This window comes from Sorex fumeus, unplaced genomic scaffold, assembly GCF_029834395.1.
Source record: "Sorex fumeus unplaced genomic scaffold, SorFum_2.1 ptg000002l, whole genome shotgun sequence".
In the NCBI taxonomy this organism is placed as follows: Eukaryota; Metazoa; Chordata; class Mammalia; order Eulipotyphla; family Soricidae; genus Sorex; species Sorex fumeus.
The window spans coordinates 48,974,787-48,994,649 of record NW_026606059.1 but is presented as its reverse complement, the minus strand read 5'-3'; the positions used below and the strand labels follow the sequence as shown (position 1 = coordinate 48,994,649).

Below are 19,863 nucleotides of genomic sequence, written 5' to 3'. Positions count from 1 at the left end.
AAGATTTTGCTGGCCAGATTTATTTATCTTAATAATTTTTTTTTGACCAACCTCATACAATGGTTGACAAAAAGTCGTATGTTTCAGTAGGAGAGAGAGTACAGAAGTTAAGGCACTTGCTTTGTACATGGTCTACTCTGGTCAAATCCTCAGCACTGGATTTTGTTCACCAAACTCCACAAGGAGTGATCCCTGAGTACCAAGTCAGGAGTTAGCCCACACACAGCCTAGTGTGTCCCAACCATGCCTCTCATGCAAAGATTTATTTTGTCCCCATGTCTTCCTGTGCATCCTTATCACTACAATTTTGTTCTTAGTTTTAATTATTATAAATTAGTTTTCATGCAAAATAGAATTAATTTCTGTTTAATCTCTGCTTTGTTACATTGACAGAACATAGAAAATAAATACAAAGTCATTAACAAATACACAAATGTATATAATAGCCATTGATGTTATTGTTGACAAATTTGTATGTAATATTATTGCTCAGTAAAGTTCAATCCCATCCTCCTTGCCTTCATTGTTGAAATATTCCTTATCTCTCTAATAATAGCAAACATGGCAATAAACTTACTTTGACTGTTAGTGGGAATGGGACAAAAAAATCAGGAAACATACTTGTATGTACTTTGCATTCTGTCTCCCACCACAAGAAAAACATGACTTCTGTAATACTAAAGACAGTATATCTATATAGAAGTTAATCCCCACCCAAACTACTTAAGAGCAGTGAACTGCCACAGCTTCTGAAACATAAATACGAAATAAATTTATACTTCCATATATCATGATTTCTTTATAATTTATTGGTTAGACCACACTGTTCTACTCATTTTTATTGATTGTTTTCAGTGTTTTAAATGTTACATTTTATAGATATAACAAGGCATATTTACGTTTGATAGATATATTATTGTCTATAGCAGTATGTTTCACAGGTATATTATTTCTTCATATTATGTTAGTATGTTTCATAGTACATATCCAAGTTTCCTTACATATCTTGAATTATTGAATGCTTATCAGCTGTATGGTATGCAAAAGTCCTCTATTTAGTAGGATAGCTTTGCATTCTAGCAATGTATTGCTATGTGGAAGCTGTATGTGGGTATGTTTGTGCGTGTGTGTGTGTATGGTGCTAGGATCAAATCCAGGGGCACATGCATGCAAAGCAAACACTGAGCCAAAGTTCCCAGATCCTGAAGTAAATTAATTGTTTTGAAAAATAATTTTTTAATTTTTTTAAATTGAATCAAAGTGAGTTACACAGTTACAAAGTTGTTTATCATTGGATTTCACTCATACCATGTTCCAACACCTCTCCCTTCCCCAGTGTACATTTCCCACCTACCAATGTTCCTTTTATCACATCCCCCTTCTATTCTCTCTCTCTCTCTCTCTCTCTCTCTCTCTCTCTCTCTCTCTCTCTCTCTCTCTCTCTCTCTCTCTCTCCTTTTAGGCATTATGGTTTGCAATAGAGTAAATTTATTCTTTTTATTTGTTTGCTTTCGGAGGTTACACTTGAAAGTATCAAGTACTATTCAAAACTTGCTGATTGCTCGTGACAGTGTTCCTGCAAGCAGAGCTTGTACTCCAGCTTATTTGAGGTGTTTTTATAGCCCTCCATGTATAATATTTTTAACTTGATATAGTTCTGGTTGTTTATCTTTGCTTTCAGTTCCCTTGATTTAGAGATCAAAATACCAAAAAAATTCAACATTAATGTCATAAAACATTTCACCTCTATATACTTTATGATTAAGTTCTTAAATTCATGTCTTGAATCCATTTTTAATTTATTTTTATATGGAGTTAGATAGCAATATGGTTTTATTACTTTGCATGTGACCTTCCTTCCTTCCTTCCTTCCTTCCTTCCTTCCTTCCTTCCTTCCTTCCTTCCTTCGTCCTTCCTTCCTACCTTCCTTCCCTTTAGTTCTTTTGTTCTTTCTTCCATACACCCATTCAGGGCCCCCCTCCTTATGCCTTCTCAGAGAACAGCTGGATAGGTTTGGAGGACTACATGGTGTGCCTTGATTTCATGCAAGGCAGGCATACTATCCTGTATGCTATATCTCCAGCCTGGATTTATTTCTTGATTTCAATTCTATTCCTTTGATTCATGTGTCTATTCTTTAGAACCATATATTTTGGGTTCTATTGTTTTGTAATTAAATTTAAAGTCAGTTTACATGATTTCTCTATCTCACTTCACCACACAATCAAACTGTAAATATTTGAGATTTTTTAGGCAATTTCTATATCTTAAAAAAATAGAATTCCTATCAGAATTGTGTTAAATATGTATAGCTATTTTTATTGTTGGGATCAAAGGGCAGTATTCAGGATTAGTCTTGGTTCTGTGCTCAGAATTAAGTCTGAGGGGTTCTCTGAGACCACATAAAGTGCCAATGACTGAACCAAGGTAAGCAGCATGAAAAAAATGTGCCTTATTATCTTTTCATCATCTGGCCATATATCTTTATACTGATTTTTAAAACAAGCATATTGACTATATTAATTATCTCCAATCATGAACATGGAACACATGTCTTTCTTAGTGTCTTGTTATGTTTTAGATTTTATAAAGAAAATTTGCAATACTTTTATTTATAAAGTCCTTTCACATCTTTTTGTGTTTGTTTGTTTTTAGTTTGCTTTATCTTAGACATACCTGGATGTGCTGAGGGATTGCTCCTGGGTGTGTACTTAGAGATTATTTCTGGATCACTATTTTCCTCTTTAAATGTATTTGTGTGATTATCCTGTACATGTTCCAGCATTTTTTGTTTGTGAGGAAGGCAAATAACTTATCCTTTTAAATTAATTGCTGTATTAATTGTTGTGTTGATGGAATTAAAGTTTAATGTACTGATTTTTATGTAAATATCGATATCATAATTGGGTACACATTGGGAAATCTTAGAATTAGAATAGTGTATCTAATAGGTGAAATAGGTATAAACATATTATGCACACACACAAATATGTATTGAGGCCATACCAGGTAGTGCTCAGGGTTTACTTATTCTGCCTCTGCATTTAGGGATTACTTCTGGTGGGGCCTAGGATGACATATGAGATTCTAAGGATGAAAACCCAGGTTGTCAGCTCCAAGGCAGTGCCTTATCTACTGTGTTAAATTTCTATCCCCATAGGTAAAAATATTTATTGTGTTAGAGTTAGTGTACTAATTTTATGACTTCATTTTTCCTGGTGGCTGAGGAGTATCCCATTATGTAGATGTACCATAGTTTCTTTTTCCGTTTGTCTGTTCTTGGGCACTCAGATTGTTTCCAGATTCTGGCTATTGTGAATTGTGCTGCAATAAACATAGAAGTACATATGGCATTTCTGCATTATGTTGTTGGGATATATTCCCAGAAGTGATATTTCTGGTTTATATGGAAGTTTAATTTCTACTTTGTTTTTTATTTTAATTGAATCATTATGAAATAGAGCATTACAAAATTGTGCATGATTGTGTTTCAGATGGGTGATGTTCCAAAACCCAACCCTTCACCAGTGTAATTTTCCACCACCAATGTACCTAGTTTTCATCCCACACCTTCAAGCCACCACCCCCTTCCCCCACATCCCAGCCTGCCTCTATGGCAGGCACCTCTCTTCTCTCTCTCTCTTTCTCTTTCTCATTTAGGGGCTGGAGCGATAGCACAGCGGGTAGGGCATTTGCCTTACAAGCGGCCAACATGGCTGACCCGAGTTCGATTCCTCCGCCCCTCTCAGAGAGCCCGGCAGGCTACCGAGAGTACCACGCCCGCACGGTAGAGCCTGGAAAGCTACCCGTGATGCATTCGATATGCCAAACACAGTAACAATTGTCACAATGGAGAAGTTACTGGGCCCGCTCGAGCAAACTGATGAACAACGGGAGGACAGTGACAGCGATGGTTTGAAATACAGATGCTGAAAGGTAATTATGCATGCCCCTTTATCTGCTTTCAACACTCAGTTATTGTCCAGAGTGATCATTTCCAACTAGTATTGCCATAATAGATCCTCCTCTATCTTAACTACCCTCCATTTCCCACACCATCGACCAACCATTGACCAGTCCTCCTGGCCTGTTTTCCCTGGTCTTTGATATTAGCTTCATGCTACTTTTTTCCACAAATAAATGGAGCATTCTATATCTGTGCCCTTCCTTCTGACTCATTTCACTCAGCATAAAACTCTCCAAGTCACTCCATTTATAGGCAAACTTTAGGACCTCATTTTTCATAATAGCTGTGTAGCATTTCATTGTGTAGATGTATTACCATAGTTTCTTTATCCACACGTTGTTCTCAGGCACTCAGGTTGTTTCTAGATTCTGGCTGTTGTGAATAGTGCTGCAAAGAATATAGTAGAGCAGATGGTGTTTTTGTTGTTTTTGGACCACAGATCATAGTGGTATTGATGGGTCAAATGGGAGCTCAATTTCTAGTTGTTTTGAGGAATGACTATATTGTTAAAAAACAGAAAACAAAAAAAGGCTGGACTACTCCATATTCCTAGCAACAATGGATGAAAATACCTTTCTCTCTCCATCTATGTGAGAAAGGTTGTTCTTGATCTTTTTGAAGTGTGTAAATCTCTGTGGTGTAAAATCTCATTGTTGTTTTGATATGCATCATCCTTATATGTCTTTGATATTAACCCCTTATCATATCTTTATTCAGCAAATATTGGTACCCTTTTGTGGACTGTTTTTGTATCTTTATTACCATTTCTTTTGAGTGCAGAAGCCTTTTAGTTTAATGTAGCCCCATTTGTTTATTTTTTCTACCACTTGCCTGGTCAGTGGTGTTTAATCTTTTAAGATGCCTTTAGCTACAACGTCAAAGAGAATCCTGTCTACAATTTTCTTCATGTACCTTATGAATTCAGGTCTGATATTGAGGTCTTTACTCATTTCTATTTGACTTTTGTGACTGGTCTTAAGAAAGGTCTGAGGTTCTTTCTTTCTTTCTTTCTTTCTTTCTTTCTTTCTTTCTTTCTTTTGTTTTCTTTCTTTCTCTCTCTTTATTTCCTTCTTTCTTTTTTTTTGCATGTAGCTTCCCAACTTTCCCAGTGTATCTTGCTTAGTGAAATGAGTCAGAAGGAGAAGGACAGGAATAGAATGATTGAACTTTGTTGTGGGATATAAAAAGTATGAAAGTAATACACAAGGGCAGTAGAAACAAGTGCCAGGAGGACTGGTCTATGGTTGAAACTTGCCACAAGTGGTGGGAGGAAAGTACAATAAGGAAAGGTCTATTTTGCCTGCTGTGAGGACTGTTGATTGATGACGGCTTATACGTCTGAAGTTCTTCCAAGGAATTACAATCTTAGGGAAGTGTCTTCATCAAGTACACACCCATCCTGCCTTGAGACTGCCTACACATGACTTCTGATGTGTAGAGGGAACTCTGAATGGGGGTATCCAGATTTAGATCACGTCATTGGATCAGCTTTGGTGTCTGTTGAACAGTATCAAAATTAATTGTGTCCTTTTGCCTAATCCCACATTCTTCAATTTAACAGATGTTATTCCTGACAGTATTGCCAATGATCTTCCTTAAGAAAATATTTGTCTCATAGTCAGTTGCCAGGAAACACAACCAGGATGAGTTGAAGCCAGAGCAATCTAAGAAAGCAGGATGTGAAATAAAATTTAAATTCTGAACTCCTCATTAGCTAGCTGACTGTGAAGATCCACCCAATAGTGCTCAATTTTGTATAGATATAGTATTAGTGAAAGTTTTGAAACTTATCCAAATGATATGCTGAGATCAGTTATTAATGGGAAAGGATACATTGACAAAGCATTATCTCACATATTTAAAAGTCCAGTAATATTTGAAATAGTAATAGTAATAGTTCAGTCATGACTTGAAAGGAAAATCTAAATACTCCAAAGTATTTAAATACAATTGGACAGGATAAGTTTGGATTGCCCAAATTTATGGCTAGAAAACATTAAATGAACAGTGATAATGAGACCTTAAGAGACATGTAGTGAACCTCTAAGACTCTAAGACTAGTACAAATTGTGGAAAAATATTGGCATTTCATGATGTGTGCCCTGGACTATTCATCACTTGAGAAGTACTAAACTACCAAGAGAGATAACTACTCAATATTAATCATCACAATGACTATATAAATTCAGTATCTGTGGGGGTAGATATGAAGCTGCATGAACTCAATAGCAGAGATACTTTCATTATGGATCATTTAGCTAACACTGCTGCTGCCCAATATCCAATTAGCAATCATAGGTGCTAAAAGACTTCATGAAACTTCATAGTTAAGGTCACCTGGAAGTAACTTGGTGGTACACTGATTACATGGAAACCTTTTTCCTTGAAAGGGAAATGTTTTTTATATTAAATAATTCTATACGCTTTGAATATGTACTTGTAATTTTCCCCTTAACAGTAGTAGTCAACAACATTTTCCAAGGACTTGCAAAATGTTTGATACATTGACATGGGAAACTACATATAATTACATTGAACTAAATATTCCCCTTCAAATAGAGAAAGAAGAACTTAGATGGTTAAAATATATTTCACTTAACTCTTTGCATAATCCACACCACCAAAGAAAAGGAAATTCTCTTTAACAAATTGTGCTGGCATCACTGGACGGCTACATACAAAAAAGTGGGCTCAGAACTCTGCCTAACACCATGTACAAAAGAAAGATCAAAATGGATTAAAGACCTCAACATCAGACCAGAAACCATAAGGTACATTGAAGACAAAGTTGGCAAAACCCTCCATGACATTGAAGCTAATGGTATCTTCAAAGATGCCACGCCACTGGCCGAGCAAGTGAAAACAGAGATAGATAAATGGGACTATCTTAAACTACGAAGCTTCTGCACCTCCAAAGAAACAGTGACCAAAATACAAAGACAGTCTACAGATTGGGAAAGGATATTCGCCGAACACACATCTGACAAGGGGTTGATATCAAGGATATGCAAAATATTGGTTGAACTCCACAAGAAGAAAACATCCAACCCCATCCAAAAATGGGGCAATGAAATGAACAGAAACTTTCTCAAAGAAGAAACCCGAATGGCAAAATGGTACATGAGAGAATGCTCTACATCACTAATCATCAGGGAGATGCAGATCAAAACCACAATGAGATACCATCTCACACCTCAGAGACTGGCCCACATCCAAAAGAACAAAAGAAATTATGCTGGCGCGGATGAGGCGAGAAAGGGACACGTCTTCACTGTTGGTGGGAATGCCTACTGGTTCAGCCCTTTTGGAAAACAGTATGGACGATTCTCAAAAAATTAGAAATTGAGCTGCCATTTGACCCAGTGATACCACTCCTGGGAATATATCCCAGAGAGGCAAAAGTGTATAGTCTAAGTGACATCTGCACTAGTTTTTCATTGCAGCACTCTTTACAATAGCCAGAATCTGGAAAAAAACCTGAGTGCCCAAGAACAGATGACTGGTTAAAGAAACTTTACATCTACACAGTGGAATGCTATGTAGCTGTTAGAAAAGATGAAGTCATGAAATTTACATACAAGTGATACTACATGGAAAGCATCATGCTAAGCAAAATGAGAAAGAGATGGACAGACATAGAAAGATTGCATTCATCTGGGGGACATAAAGTAACAAAATAGGAGATTAATACTCGAGAATAGCCGAGATCAGTACCAGGAGGATTACTCCATGGCTTAGAGGCCAGCCGGGAATTCTAGGGGAAAGGGCAGCTCAGATAGAGAAGGGAGCACCAAATAAAGCATGTTTGGAGGATCCTTCCAGGATGGGAGATGCATGTTAAAACTAGACTGAACCGAACATGATTGCCACTCAATGTCTCTTTTGCAGACCACAACAACAAAAAGGAGAGAGAGAACAAAAGGGAATGCCCTGCCACAGAGGCAGGGTGGGATGGGGGGTATGGGAGTGGGAGGGTTACTGGGATCCATGGTGGTGGAAAACGGGCACTGGTGGATTGATGGGTATTTGATCATTGTATATTCGAAACCCAAGCACAAAAATTTATAAGTCTACAACTGTACCTCATGGTGTTTCACTAATAAAAATTGGTCACGGTCACTGTCCTCCCATTGTTCATCGATTTGCTTGAGCGGGCCCAGTAACATTGTGAGACTTGCTACTGTGTTTGGCATATTGAATACGTCACAGGTAGCTTGCCAGGCTTTGCCATGCGGGCAAGATACTCTCGGTAGCTTGCCAGGCTCTTCAAGAGGGGCGGAGGAATAGAACTTGGGTCAGTCATGTTCGCTGTGTGCAAGGCAAATGCACTACTGGCTGTGTTATCGCTCCAGCCCTAATAAAAATTAATAATAAAAAATTTATATTGAAGAATTTTGTACATTATAGGTATACATATTCATAATTAAACATTGGCATATTTTTCATTGTAATTTCTACCCAAAAGTCCAATTTCTATACGTAACTATAAAATTAATTCATTTTCTCTAATTTACATATTTCCTTTTCTTTTCTAATAATCAACAACTTGTTCTTATATTCTAACAACTTATTTTCATTTTGAAAATGAAGAACCAAATTTTAGGATTAATGAAATTCTAAAATCCCAAAACTATGAAATAGTTGACCTTAAATGAATACTCAAGATTTCCATTTCTAGTAAATATACCTGTGTGAGTTCAAGTGTGCAATGCATTCGGTGGTCAAGAACCATCTTTTCAGACCTCCCCAGCAGGGGAACAAAGAGACTGGGGACTCACAGATTGTAAAAATGTCTTGTTTAATGCAAAGTTGTTAGCATACTAAGAGATCATCAAGAGGGTTCAAGATATAGGACTACATGTAGGTGTCATTGATCATTTATAGAGATAAAGTGTTTAGATGGAGACAATTCTCTTGGTGGGGATTCTCTCAAGGGGACTCTGACTCCCAGGGTCTATACTGAGAAGTTTGCCCAGGGTAGAAAAGCAGTATATTGCTTTTCTCTTTCCCTTGCTACTAGTACATACTAAACAAGTAAATTTACTTCCTACAAATATTTGCAGTTATTTGGATAAACATGTAAAAGATATAGATTCCAAAACTTACTTCTCTGGGCTTCAAGGGCTAACAAGACTTTTACTGTAAATCCCAGACTAAGTCCTTAGGCCGGTTTAGGTTTTCCTTTCCCATGGGGTCCTCTCTCTTAAGTCATAATGGTTTGTATCAAGACCATGCTTTGATGTTTCCTAGACTGTTCCATTTTGATATCACTGTAGCTTTGTCACTTGTCCGGGGTTCATCCAAGTCCCACAGTGGGGTGTAGAAACTACAGCAACCAATGCCTAAGTCAAGTAATTATGATGGATGCCCAGGAATAGCTATATTTCACAGTCAATTAACTCCCAAACATTAGGAGCATAGCATTAATGGTCTTTCTGTGTTTAAGAAAAGAATATTGATCTATAGTGAAATATATGAAGGTTATAAGGGAAATAAGAAGGCAAGTAATATACTAAAAATCCAAAGTCCAGAGTCACCAGAAAGTTTAACTTAGCAGTGACCAAACGTAATTTGGGGAAACTAGTAACTAACTCTAAGGAAAGATTAAAGATAAATTCATTAATTAGGAGTGATCGTAAGACGCTCATAAGCTTCTCTGGGTTAGGAAAAGGGCAATTTACTGATGAAGCTAAAACACTTAGGGATAATATCCAACATACCTGTTATATCCATTACATCTGTTGCATCTATGTTATGTATTAATATATTTGTCATAGTAGCTAAAATACTCTTCTGTAAATAGAATCTTTCCTACTCTTCTCTACAAGAAATATTTCTGCATATATTAAACTGTTAAAAAATAGAGATGAAGCCAATCAGTAAATCTGGGAATCAAAAATTAATGGATGGGCTGAGCAACTAGATTAATTAGCAGTGGGAAAGGCAAATATTAAGCAAATGTTAAAAAGAGAAGGGAATTTGTTTGTGACAGTGGAGAATAATCAGTGTGGTAAGTTTATGAAATTTTAGAAAGTTTTACAAGAACTACTAGACATAGGTGATGAGGCCATTTGTTGCAATGATAGCTTGATTTTTTTACACTTTTAAATGTGTTTCAATTATTTTTCCATTCTTTTATATGCTAATATTACATTCCTTCTTAATGTCAGACCATTAAAATGCATGGGCTCTAAAATATCTCAATTTTTTTTATATTTGCATCAAATCCAATTCACATCAAAACACCATTACATTGCTTTCTGAGCAAGTTATAATGCCAGGAGGGAGATACATAGAGATAAAGGAAATATCAGTCTTGTATGTTAAATTTACTTGAGAAAATCCAAAGTAAGCAGAGAGTCATTATCTACTGAATACAGTTGAGGAAATAGAAAAGTATTTTCTGTACAGTTCTTCCAATTGCATAAGTGAAAATAAGAGGCCAGTCCCCACAGCACACAAGTATAAGTGCTCTGTTTAAGTCAAATTCTTGTTTCAGTATTCTAAATCTTATATATTTTTTACTTTATCTCAATATGTGTCTTTAATTTGGTGAAATAATTCACAGTGAATTACTAGTTACTTCAGGCCTAAGATATCACTGCTCTTGTCTGCCTCTACTCAGGTAATATTTCTGAATGATTCTGATTTTCTTTACAGTTGTCTGTTTTGTGTGTGCAATGTCTTTCAATTTACAAATTCCTTTTATCTGAGTTTTTCCTTCAACCTAAATACTCTGTAAGAAAATGAGATTCAGAGAGTTTAATTAACTGAGAGTTGAGTGAATACAGACAGAATCCCATAAAAGCTGATTTCCTTTAAAATTTTGGGCTTAATAATTTATCTTCTCTAGCTCACCCTGGTAGAATTCAATGCTCCCTTCTCTAATAAGTTTTGTACATTCCTTTCACCTAGTAAAACATTTGTTTACATGTGTATTATTGATGGAAGGCAATATTCAATTCTACAGAGCTTTTCTTAAGATGTGCATGTAGAAAATTCTCATCAAGCATTTATTGAATGAATGCATGCCTGATATATTGGAGGCCTTTAGTGAAAAAGCAATTATGTAAAAAATTATAAACTGTTATTGATTTACCATTGATTAGCAAAGGATAAAATTCAGAGACTATGTCTTCACACTTCTGTCTGCTACAGAAATACATCAAATTATCAAAATGACTTCCTCCAGGCAGTAACCCATATTCTCTTTTGTTTCTGGTAAACTATCATATTTTTCATAGAGTTCAGGAGTTATTAGTTTTGTGCTTCCCTGATTTGTTTGATTTTATTTTTGTATGGTACCTATGTGTAACTTCCTTCTGCACAAATGCTGGTTGGACTGTAGCTAAATCTCACGAAGACGATGTTTATGAGAAACAAACTAATTCCTGACGTTCCATTTGCCCTCAATGAAATGGATATCACCAAATGCAGCAGTTACATGTACATAGGTTGAGAACTCAAGATGACAAAGGACCTGGTACCTGAGCTGTGCAGGACGAAGAGAGTGGCATGGAATGCCTTCAAGAGCGTCAAAGAAGTGGTTAATTGGATGAAGAACCTCCAGCTCTGGGCATGCACATCTTTTTGACTCCACTGTTCTTCCTACACTAACGTACACCTCAGAGACCTGGGCCCTATGAAAACAGGATGAGAATGCTATACAGGTCTCAAAAAGATGAATCAAAGGAGCTATGCTTGGAATATCACATTTCACTCAAGTGAGAGAAGGAATTCGAAGTTCTGACCTCCATAGATGATAGAGAATCAGGGACGCTATCTTGTTTGCCAAGGCATCAAAAATCAGATCGGCTGGACATGAAATGTGAGTTGGAGACAACCACTGAACTAGAGCCATTACCAACTGGATTCCACGGGATGTCAAAAGATTGCATGGCTGCCCACCTAAGAGATGGTCAGACTTCTTTGTCAAGACCCTGAATGAATGGTTTGAGGCTCTTCATGTTCCTTGAGTGAGCAGACACCATTGGGCTACAGTAGCACGAGACGAGGATGAATGGAGACATCTCTGGTGCCTGCTCGAGCAAATCCATGGTCAATGGGATGACACGTGGTACAAGTGATGGTACTTATGAGTGAAACTCTTTGATATTTGTCTTTTTCTGTATTATTTCACATAACATAATCACCTCGTTTTGCTCATATTATCACAAAAGATACTTTTTTTTCCTTTTAAAATGGCTGAGTAACATTTCACTGAGTGTACAGACCATAACTTCTTTATCCAGTTGGCCATTGGTAGGCAGCCAAATGTGGTCTTTATACTGAAAGAGCAGACTCAGACAACACATACTGGGGTGGGTCTGGCTGTGTTTTTCCCTGAGGCAGTATGCCAGTCTCTGTTCTGGCTTAAGTTTGTATGCGGTTATAAACTCTTATAATATGAAATTTGCATATGAAGAGGTCTTTCTTATATACATCATAATTCTACTTATCATGGTTGAACAATGAACTATGCATAATGGAATAGTACTGAATGAGAGTTGGACTTGAGTATTCATGATCTCTGATAAAGACCTGGAGTTTTAGTTGTGTACGGTGAAGAGCTATTGAAAACATTCTTTACTTACTGGAAATTGCTTGTTTTTAGAGTTTAAGTGCAACATCATGATGCAATTTCATATTTGCTCAATTTGTATCTCCTTGTTGATTATATAAAATGTATATAATATTTCATATCTGCTTTTATTAATTTTTCTAGTAGTTAGATGTAAAGCAAAAGCAAAGTTTTTTACTATATGTGAATCCACTGCAGAAGATTGTTTCATTTTGAAAGATCTCTCAGTATTCTCTCTGTTAATAATACTTATCTATTTTGACAGCTCTGGGACTTCCTCCCACTTAATATAAACCTCAAATAGGCATGGAGCTATTAAGAGAGTTCACAGGTTTGAGCACTCAAAATTCTCAGGTAAACAGGCAGTACTAAAATGGCGTCCCTTCAGGAAAATCAACTCAAAGCTATTTTTTGTATCCAAAGAAATATAATACAGAGAAAATGAGGTTCTTCTGCTTTGCAAATCTGCTGTTTTCACACACTTCTATGTACCTTTACACAACTTTCACCTGTCCTTTCTCAGCAGCAGACAATACTATCAAATCACCCATAGAAAGAGTCAGTTGGCCTCATTTGGCAATTAATCTGAATATATACTTTTGTATTTGCTATCTTTTCTATTGTTATGCTTTTTATATCTGTTTTGTATTTGCAAACTAATTCTTCTCTTTCAAGGATTCACTCTTGTGATATATGGCTTTCTGGCAACATAACCAATAATTGACATTATTATGACAGTATTATTATAAGGGCTGGAGTGATAGCACAGTGCATAGGGCGTTTGCCTTGCACTAAGCGGGTTTGATTTCTCCATCCCTCTCAGAGAGACTGGCAAGCTACAGAGAATATCCGGCCAGCAAGGCTGAGCCTGGTAAGCTCCCTGTGGTGTATTCAATGACCAGAAACAGTAACAAATTTCACAATGGAGACGTTACTGGTGCTTGCTCAAGCAAATGATGAACAACAGGAGGACAGTGCTACAGTACAGTACTATTACGACAACATAACCAATAATTGACATTATTGGCACTAAACTGGGAACTGAGACCAGATTTCTACTCTTGGTTTAGAGTTCATTGCTGAGTTGAGATTATTTTATAAAAATTAGGGGAGTGGATCTGATAATTCATATATCCTATCTAATAATATACATATTCTCACCTTTTATTTAGTTGATTTTTATTCTAGTCACATGGTCACATGGCTAATTTTTGGCATGTTAGGTGCATGACTCAGCAGTAGAGTGAATGCTTCACATTTTTATAAGCCCAGAATTTAATTCTAGAGCGTCTAAAAATTGCTATCAGAAGTGTAATTTAACTTACGAAGAATTAGTGACTAATTAGTGTCTAATTCTTCATACACACAGATACACACGTGTTCATGCACCTGACAATTATGTGAGTAAAGTTATAGAGAATAAATATGTCAGACAGGAAGAGGAATTTTACTGCAATGATATTATTTAGTCCTGTTCAACAAAGATGAAAAGAGCAAAAACTAGAGTGATTTTTTATTTAACATGCCACAGATCTATAAAAATTCTCACCTTAATGTATAGTGCTTGCATTTTATTGTGATTTATCCTCATGTCATTTTTATTGCTCTTTTGTTTGCCTTCCCTGCTGTACTTTAAGCTGAAAAAAGGGGAAAAAAAATCTCTCAAATACCACTTTATTTTCAGTGCCTTGTCAGTTTGCAGGGAACATGTTCAATAAATATTTGTTTAATCAAAAATAAAATTGGATTAAATAAGTTTCTTCAGACCTTCTCTGAGTTTTCCTTCTGCAAATAAGTAAAGTGAGAATCAATAGAATTGATTGTTAGACCTTAGAGTTGAAAGAGATGCAGCTAAAACTTGTTGCTAAATCTGCCTGACTCCGGTCTACTTTCATTTCTCTTGAACATAACGTCTTGCAAGATTATTATTTAGCACAACCAAGTTAGTCATCTTGAGGGACTTCAGAATATACTCAGAAAATTCCTGATTTACTACTTCCTCCCAAACAAGCTAATCATCTAAGCCTCTCAAACATTAGATGATACCAATTGTTCTTTCATACCATAGCACTCAGTAGGTAGGGCTTTTGCCTTGCACGTGGCCAACCTGGGTTTGATTCCTCTGTCCCTCTTGGAGAGCCCGGCAAGTTATCAAGAGTATCCCGCCTGCACGACAGAGCCTGGCAAGCTCCTTGTGACATATTCAATATGCCAAAAACAGTAACAACAGTCACACAATGGAGACGTTAATGGTGCCCGCTCAAACAAATCAATGAACAATGGGAGGACAGTGCTGCAGTGCTACCATAGCACAGTAAATCCAGTCTGTGGGTTTAAGGCCTTGATTACCATTGTATTAAAATATTGGTAGAATTCACAAATAAATTATTAGACATCTATCCTTTTATTGAAAAAAGTTTTATTTCAGCAAAATATTTCTTTTCCTTTAGGAGTTCAAATGCAAATTACTATAGAGAAATCTATGGAGAATGAAAACCTGGATTAAGGGTAAATTAAGAATCATAAAACCAGAGTGATAAACTGAGGTTAAGATACTTGGTTTGCTTGTAGCTAACTCGGGTTTGAATCCCACATACTATCCCACAAGCACAGCCAGGGGTCACTTCTGAGCACAGAACTAAGAATAACCCCTGAGCACCAAAAACCAAAGCAAAGCAAACAATCAATCAAAACTCCCAAAAGAAAGAAATGTGAAACAATCTGACAGTTCCTTCAGTGACAGCAATTAAAAAATTCAATGTATTTTATTTTCATAAAAGTAGATCACAATAGTTCATTACAGATAATATTCAAACATCAATCCCACCACCGAGCACCTTCCTATCACAATAAGATGGAAGTGTGTGACGGTTGTTGTATTTCATTCTGGAGCCATTTAAGCCCGTATATAAGAGAATACAAGCAAGTATGTTAAAACCAAACAAATGTGCTTTTGGTACATAAGTGGGCTAGAGTATGAGTATATGGCGGCAGTTGGGTTCTGGAGGTTTTCGGCTGCTGGAGTTCTGCTTGGGGTGGGGAGGGAAACTCAACCCGCCCCCCTCCTAGATGCTCTGATGAAGACAGCCTGGTTCAGGGTCGGGACATTTTGCATGGCTCCCTTCTGGGAGCTTTAGTTTGTAGTCTCTGGATCTTGGCCATTGATGAGATTACATGGTACAGCAGGCAGTCACAGTGTGACTGCCAAGCTATTGGAAAACAGGGGATCTTGGGGGAGGAGGTTCAGTCCCGATCTGAGCAGGCTTGGAGATCTCAGTCACGGGTCCCTCATATCTAGGTTTTTCTGTTGGTTCCCTCTTGGGTGAGGCTTGAGTGACAGCATTTTTTTATCCCACTCTCAGCACTTTCCTGTGTCACTTCTATCCAAGTCATTAGCTAATAAATCTTAGTACCTATCTTGGGGTGTGCATTATTTCATTCTCTGGACAGAAAACTAGTCAAGACCTAAAAAACCATAAACTTTTTAAAGAAAAGAAAGGCCTTGGAATCTAAATAGCAGAACATTCACAAGCATGCACACACACACACACACACACACACACACACACACACTGACACACAAACACTCACACATATATGTATATATACACATATTTTTATATATACAAATTTTTATATGAAATCAAATTAGAACAAAAAGAAATGTGTTCTTTAGAGGAAAACACTTATTTGAAGATTGTTATTTCACCAAACCTGTTATATTATCTGATTGTTTAAATTATTCCTGTATGTGAAGCTCATGAAAGAATATTCTTTAATTTTATAGCATAGGATTCTGTAACTTGGGGACTGGAGCATATGTAGGAATAACAGGTTCATCTCTGGCACTACATGACTCTCTGAAACACTGCTGGGTGTGAATGCCCATCCCCAAGTTTTATGGCTTAGTGATTTTATTTTGTGCAGGGTAATTGGAAGTAAAAACATAGAAATCATTTTTAAAAAGAACTGTTCCCAAACTAAAATACAAAGTGACTTCACTTTGTGGGATGGAGAATTTAATATCACTATGGTTGTTTAATAATACTCTAAATTACTATTTGACATATGTGAAAGTTAAACCTGCAACACATTTAATGTTTTTCAAATTGTGGTTCATGGTTCATATGCTCGAGAATTGCCTAGGTTTTTTAATTAAAAATAATAACAAGAAAATCTTTGGGGCACATTCAGGAATATACACATTGAATTATTTAACTGGAAAATTCTAATACAGTCTAAAATCTGAGAACTCAATGAGGTTAATTGGACATAATGATAAATATTCTAATTTTGTTGCCACATTTATCCTCCTATTTTATGCTTTTCCTAAAATGAATTTTGTGTGCCTGGGAAAAGCAAATTAGGTATATTGTATCAATTAGGGCAATACAAATTCTCTTTAAAAAATTTTTAGAGAAATTTTAAAAACAGATAAAAATCCAACTATTGGAAGCATGTGACCTGAAATTATTTTTGTATTGGCAAATAGAAGGGGCATCTCTTGATGGCATTGCTTCTGGGATAACTAAAAAACTTAAAACAAAAATATTTTATGTGAAAAAAGCAAAATATTAATTTAAAAAGCAATAGGTAGGCATTATAAAGATAATTTAAAGGGCCGAGTGCATGTCTTGCATTCAGGAGTTCCAGGTTCTATCCCTGACACTGCATGGTCCCCTGAGCATTGCCAGAGTGACCTATCATCACAGAGCTAGAAATAGCTCCAGTACATTGCTTGGCATGGTCCAACCCCCACCCCAGTCAACATACAAATAAATAGAAAAAGATGTAGTGTTTAAAGGTGGAAAGGCAACGTTACTAAAATAATATCCAGGGTCAGAAGCTATTGTAGGATAAAACTGCTTACTTATTATGCAGTTGACCCCAGTTTGATCCTTAGCACCACACATAGTCCCCTGAGAAACACCAGGAGTGTACCCTGGACACAGATAAGAGTAATCTCTGAGCACTGTTGGGTATGATTTCTTAAAATATTGATCTGCTGATTATGGTTCCTAAAAAAGAAAACAACTATCAAAGCAACCAATGGACAAAAAGTCCAACTATCTTAGGAACCCATAGATTTAACACAATTTGTATCAAAAGTCCAACATCATTCTTTTTCTTGCATATAGGAAAAAATCAATTTCCAAGTTCTTTATAGAATTTTAAGGATTTCTGAATAGCCAAAGGAATCTTAAACAGAGGAGTATTGTTGAAAGACTCCTGCTTCCCAAATTTAGGACATTATAAAGATATAGTAGCAGAACATAAATTTAGAGATATTGATCAATGGCATGCAATTGTTTACATAAATAAACTTTCTCACATCTATCATCCATTGAATTTCTAAGGAATACCAAGGTAATAATGGTGCTGAACAATTAGTTTTATAAAAATAATAAAGTTGGATTCTTTTCTAATATCACATACAAAAATTTACTCAGAAGGTGTTCAATTGATCACTTGGTCACTTGACATCCCACTTCTCATCAATTTTCTCGAGCAGGCACCAGCAACATCTCCATTTGTCCCTGTCACACGCCAGTGTAGCCCAATGGCGTCTGCTTATTCTAAGAACATGAACAGCCTCAAGTCAATCATTCGGGGTCTTGACGAAGAAGTTTGACCATCTCATAGGTAGGCGGCCAAGCGATTTTTTGATGACCCATGGATTCAAGTGGTAATAGCTCTAGTCCAATGGTCATCTCCAAATCACATTACGTGTCCAGCCCATCTGATTTTCAACACCTTGGCAATTGAAACAGTTTCCATGACTCATGATCTTTGACAGAGGTCAGGGCTCCGGATTCTTTCTCTTATTTGAGTGAAGCTTGATTTTCCAAGCATACCTCTTTTGATTCCTCTTTGGGGGAGCCGAATAGCTTTCTCATCCTTTTTTTCGTAGGGCCCAGGTCTCTAAGGCATATGTTATTGCAGGAAGAACAATGGAATCAAAGAGATGTGCCTGGAGCCTGAGGTTCTTCATCCTCTTAGCTATTTCTTCAACGTTCTTGAAGGTGCTCCAAACCACTCTCTTCCTCCTGCGCAACTCAGGTGCCAGGTCATTCATCATGTTGACTTCTTGACCTAGGTACACATAACTGTTGCATTCAGAGATGGTCATTCCGTTGAGAGCAAATGGAGCATCAGGAACGAGGCTGTTTCTCATAAACACTGTCTTCGTGAGATTTAGCTATAGTCTGACCTTTCCTCATGATTGAAGTCAGCCAGCATTTGTGTCTCTTGGCTGATATTTGGTGTTATTAGAACGATGTCATCAGCAAAGCTGAGGTGGTGTAGTTGTCAACCGTCTATCTTCATTCCCATTCCTTATTCCTTCCCATTCCAGTTGTCGCATGACCTTCTAGAGGGTGGCACAAAAGAGTTTCTGTGAAATTGTATCACCCTGCTGAACCCCTCTCTTGACGTCAATGATCACCTCCCTTTAAAATGGTGAGATCCGTGTTGTATGAAAGGAGAGAAGGTTAGCACTCCCCTTGACAAGGATGGAAGAGGCTTCGGCCTGCAACACGCATACGGTTAAGGCACTGCCACCTACTTCGTGGCATCTAACCAACGTTTTTGGACAATAGGTAAAATAGCAGAAATCCAAAACCAACATTTAATTCTTGAACCCAGCTGTAGAAAGCAAATCACTTCACAATGCTTTTTCAGCATGTCTGATTTGGGGGGGGGGTAAACTCTAAATAATAGTGGTGAATCTTTTATTGAAACAGTGAATCTAATCAAAGCAGATAGAGTGTTAACTAGAATTCATCTGCCTCACAGGGACTGGGAGGGGTGGGGGTGGGGTTTTATTGGGGTTCTTCATGGTAAAAAATAAGTATTGGTAAAGGGGAATGTGTTTGATATTTGCATGACTGAGACCTAAACCTGAAAGCTTTGTAACCTTTCCCACAGTGATTCAGTAAATAAATAAAAAAAAACTAAAAAAAAAATAAAATGGTGAGATCCTGGTAGTGAATCCACAATACAGCTCATGGAGGATCCTAATGTATTGAGTTTGAACACCCTATTTTGCTAGGGCTTTGATGACCGCTTCTGTCTCAACAGAATCAAAGGCCTTCCTTAAATTAATGAACATTAGACTGAGCATCTTAAACTCCTGAGAAACCTCAGTGAGCTTGGTTATCATGTGGATATTGTCAATAGTGCTGAATCCTTTTCAGAAACCAGCTTGTTCGCATGGCTGTCCTTCATCTAGTGTTCTGCTAATCCTATTCAAGATGACTCGAGTGAACAGCTTGTAGACGACAGACAAGAGGCAGATTGGGCAATAGTTGCCAAA

At 37.0% G+C, this 19,863-nt stretch overlaps 1 non-coding gene across 1 annotated transcript; it reads left to right on the top strand.

The window, feature by feature from the left end:
• Positions 1-19,016: 19,016 nt before the first annotated feature.
• Positions 19,017-19,139, top strand: LOC130023258 (U6atac minor spliceosomal RNA). The gene has a single exon (XR_008792432.1). It is a non-coding gene; the product is annotated as a U6atac minor spliceosomal RNA (small nuclear RNA).
• Positions 19,140-19,863: the final 724 nt, after the last annotated feature.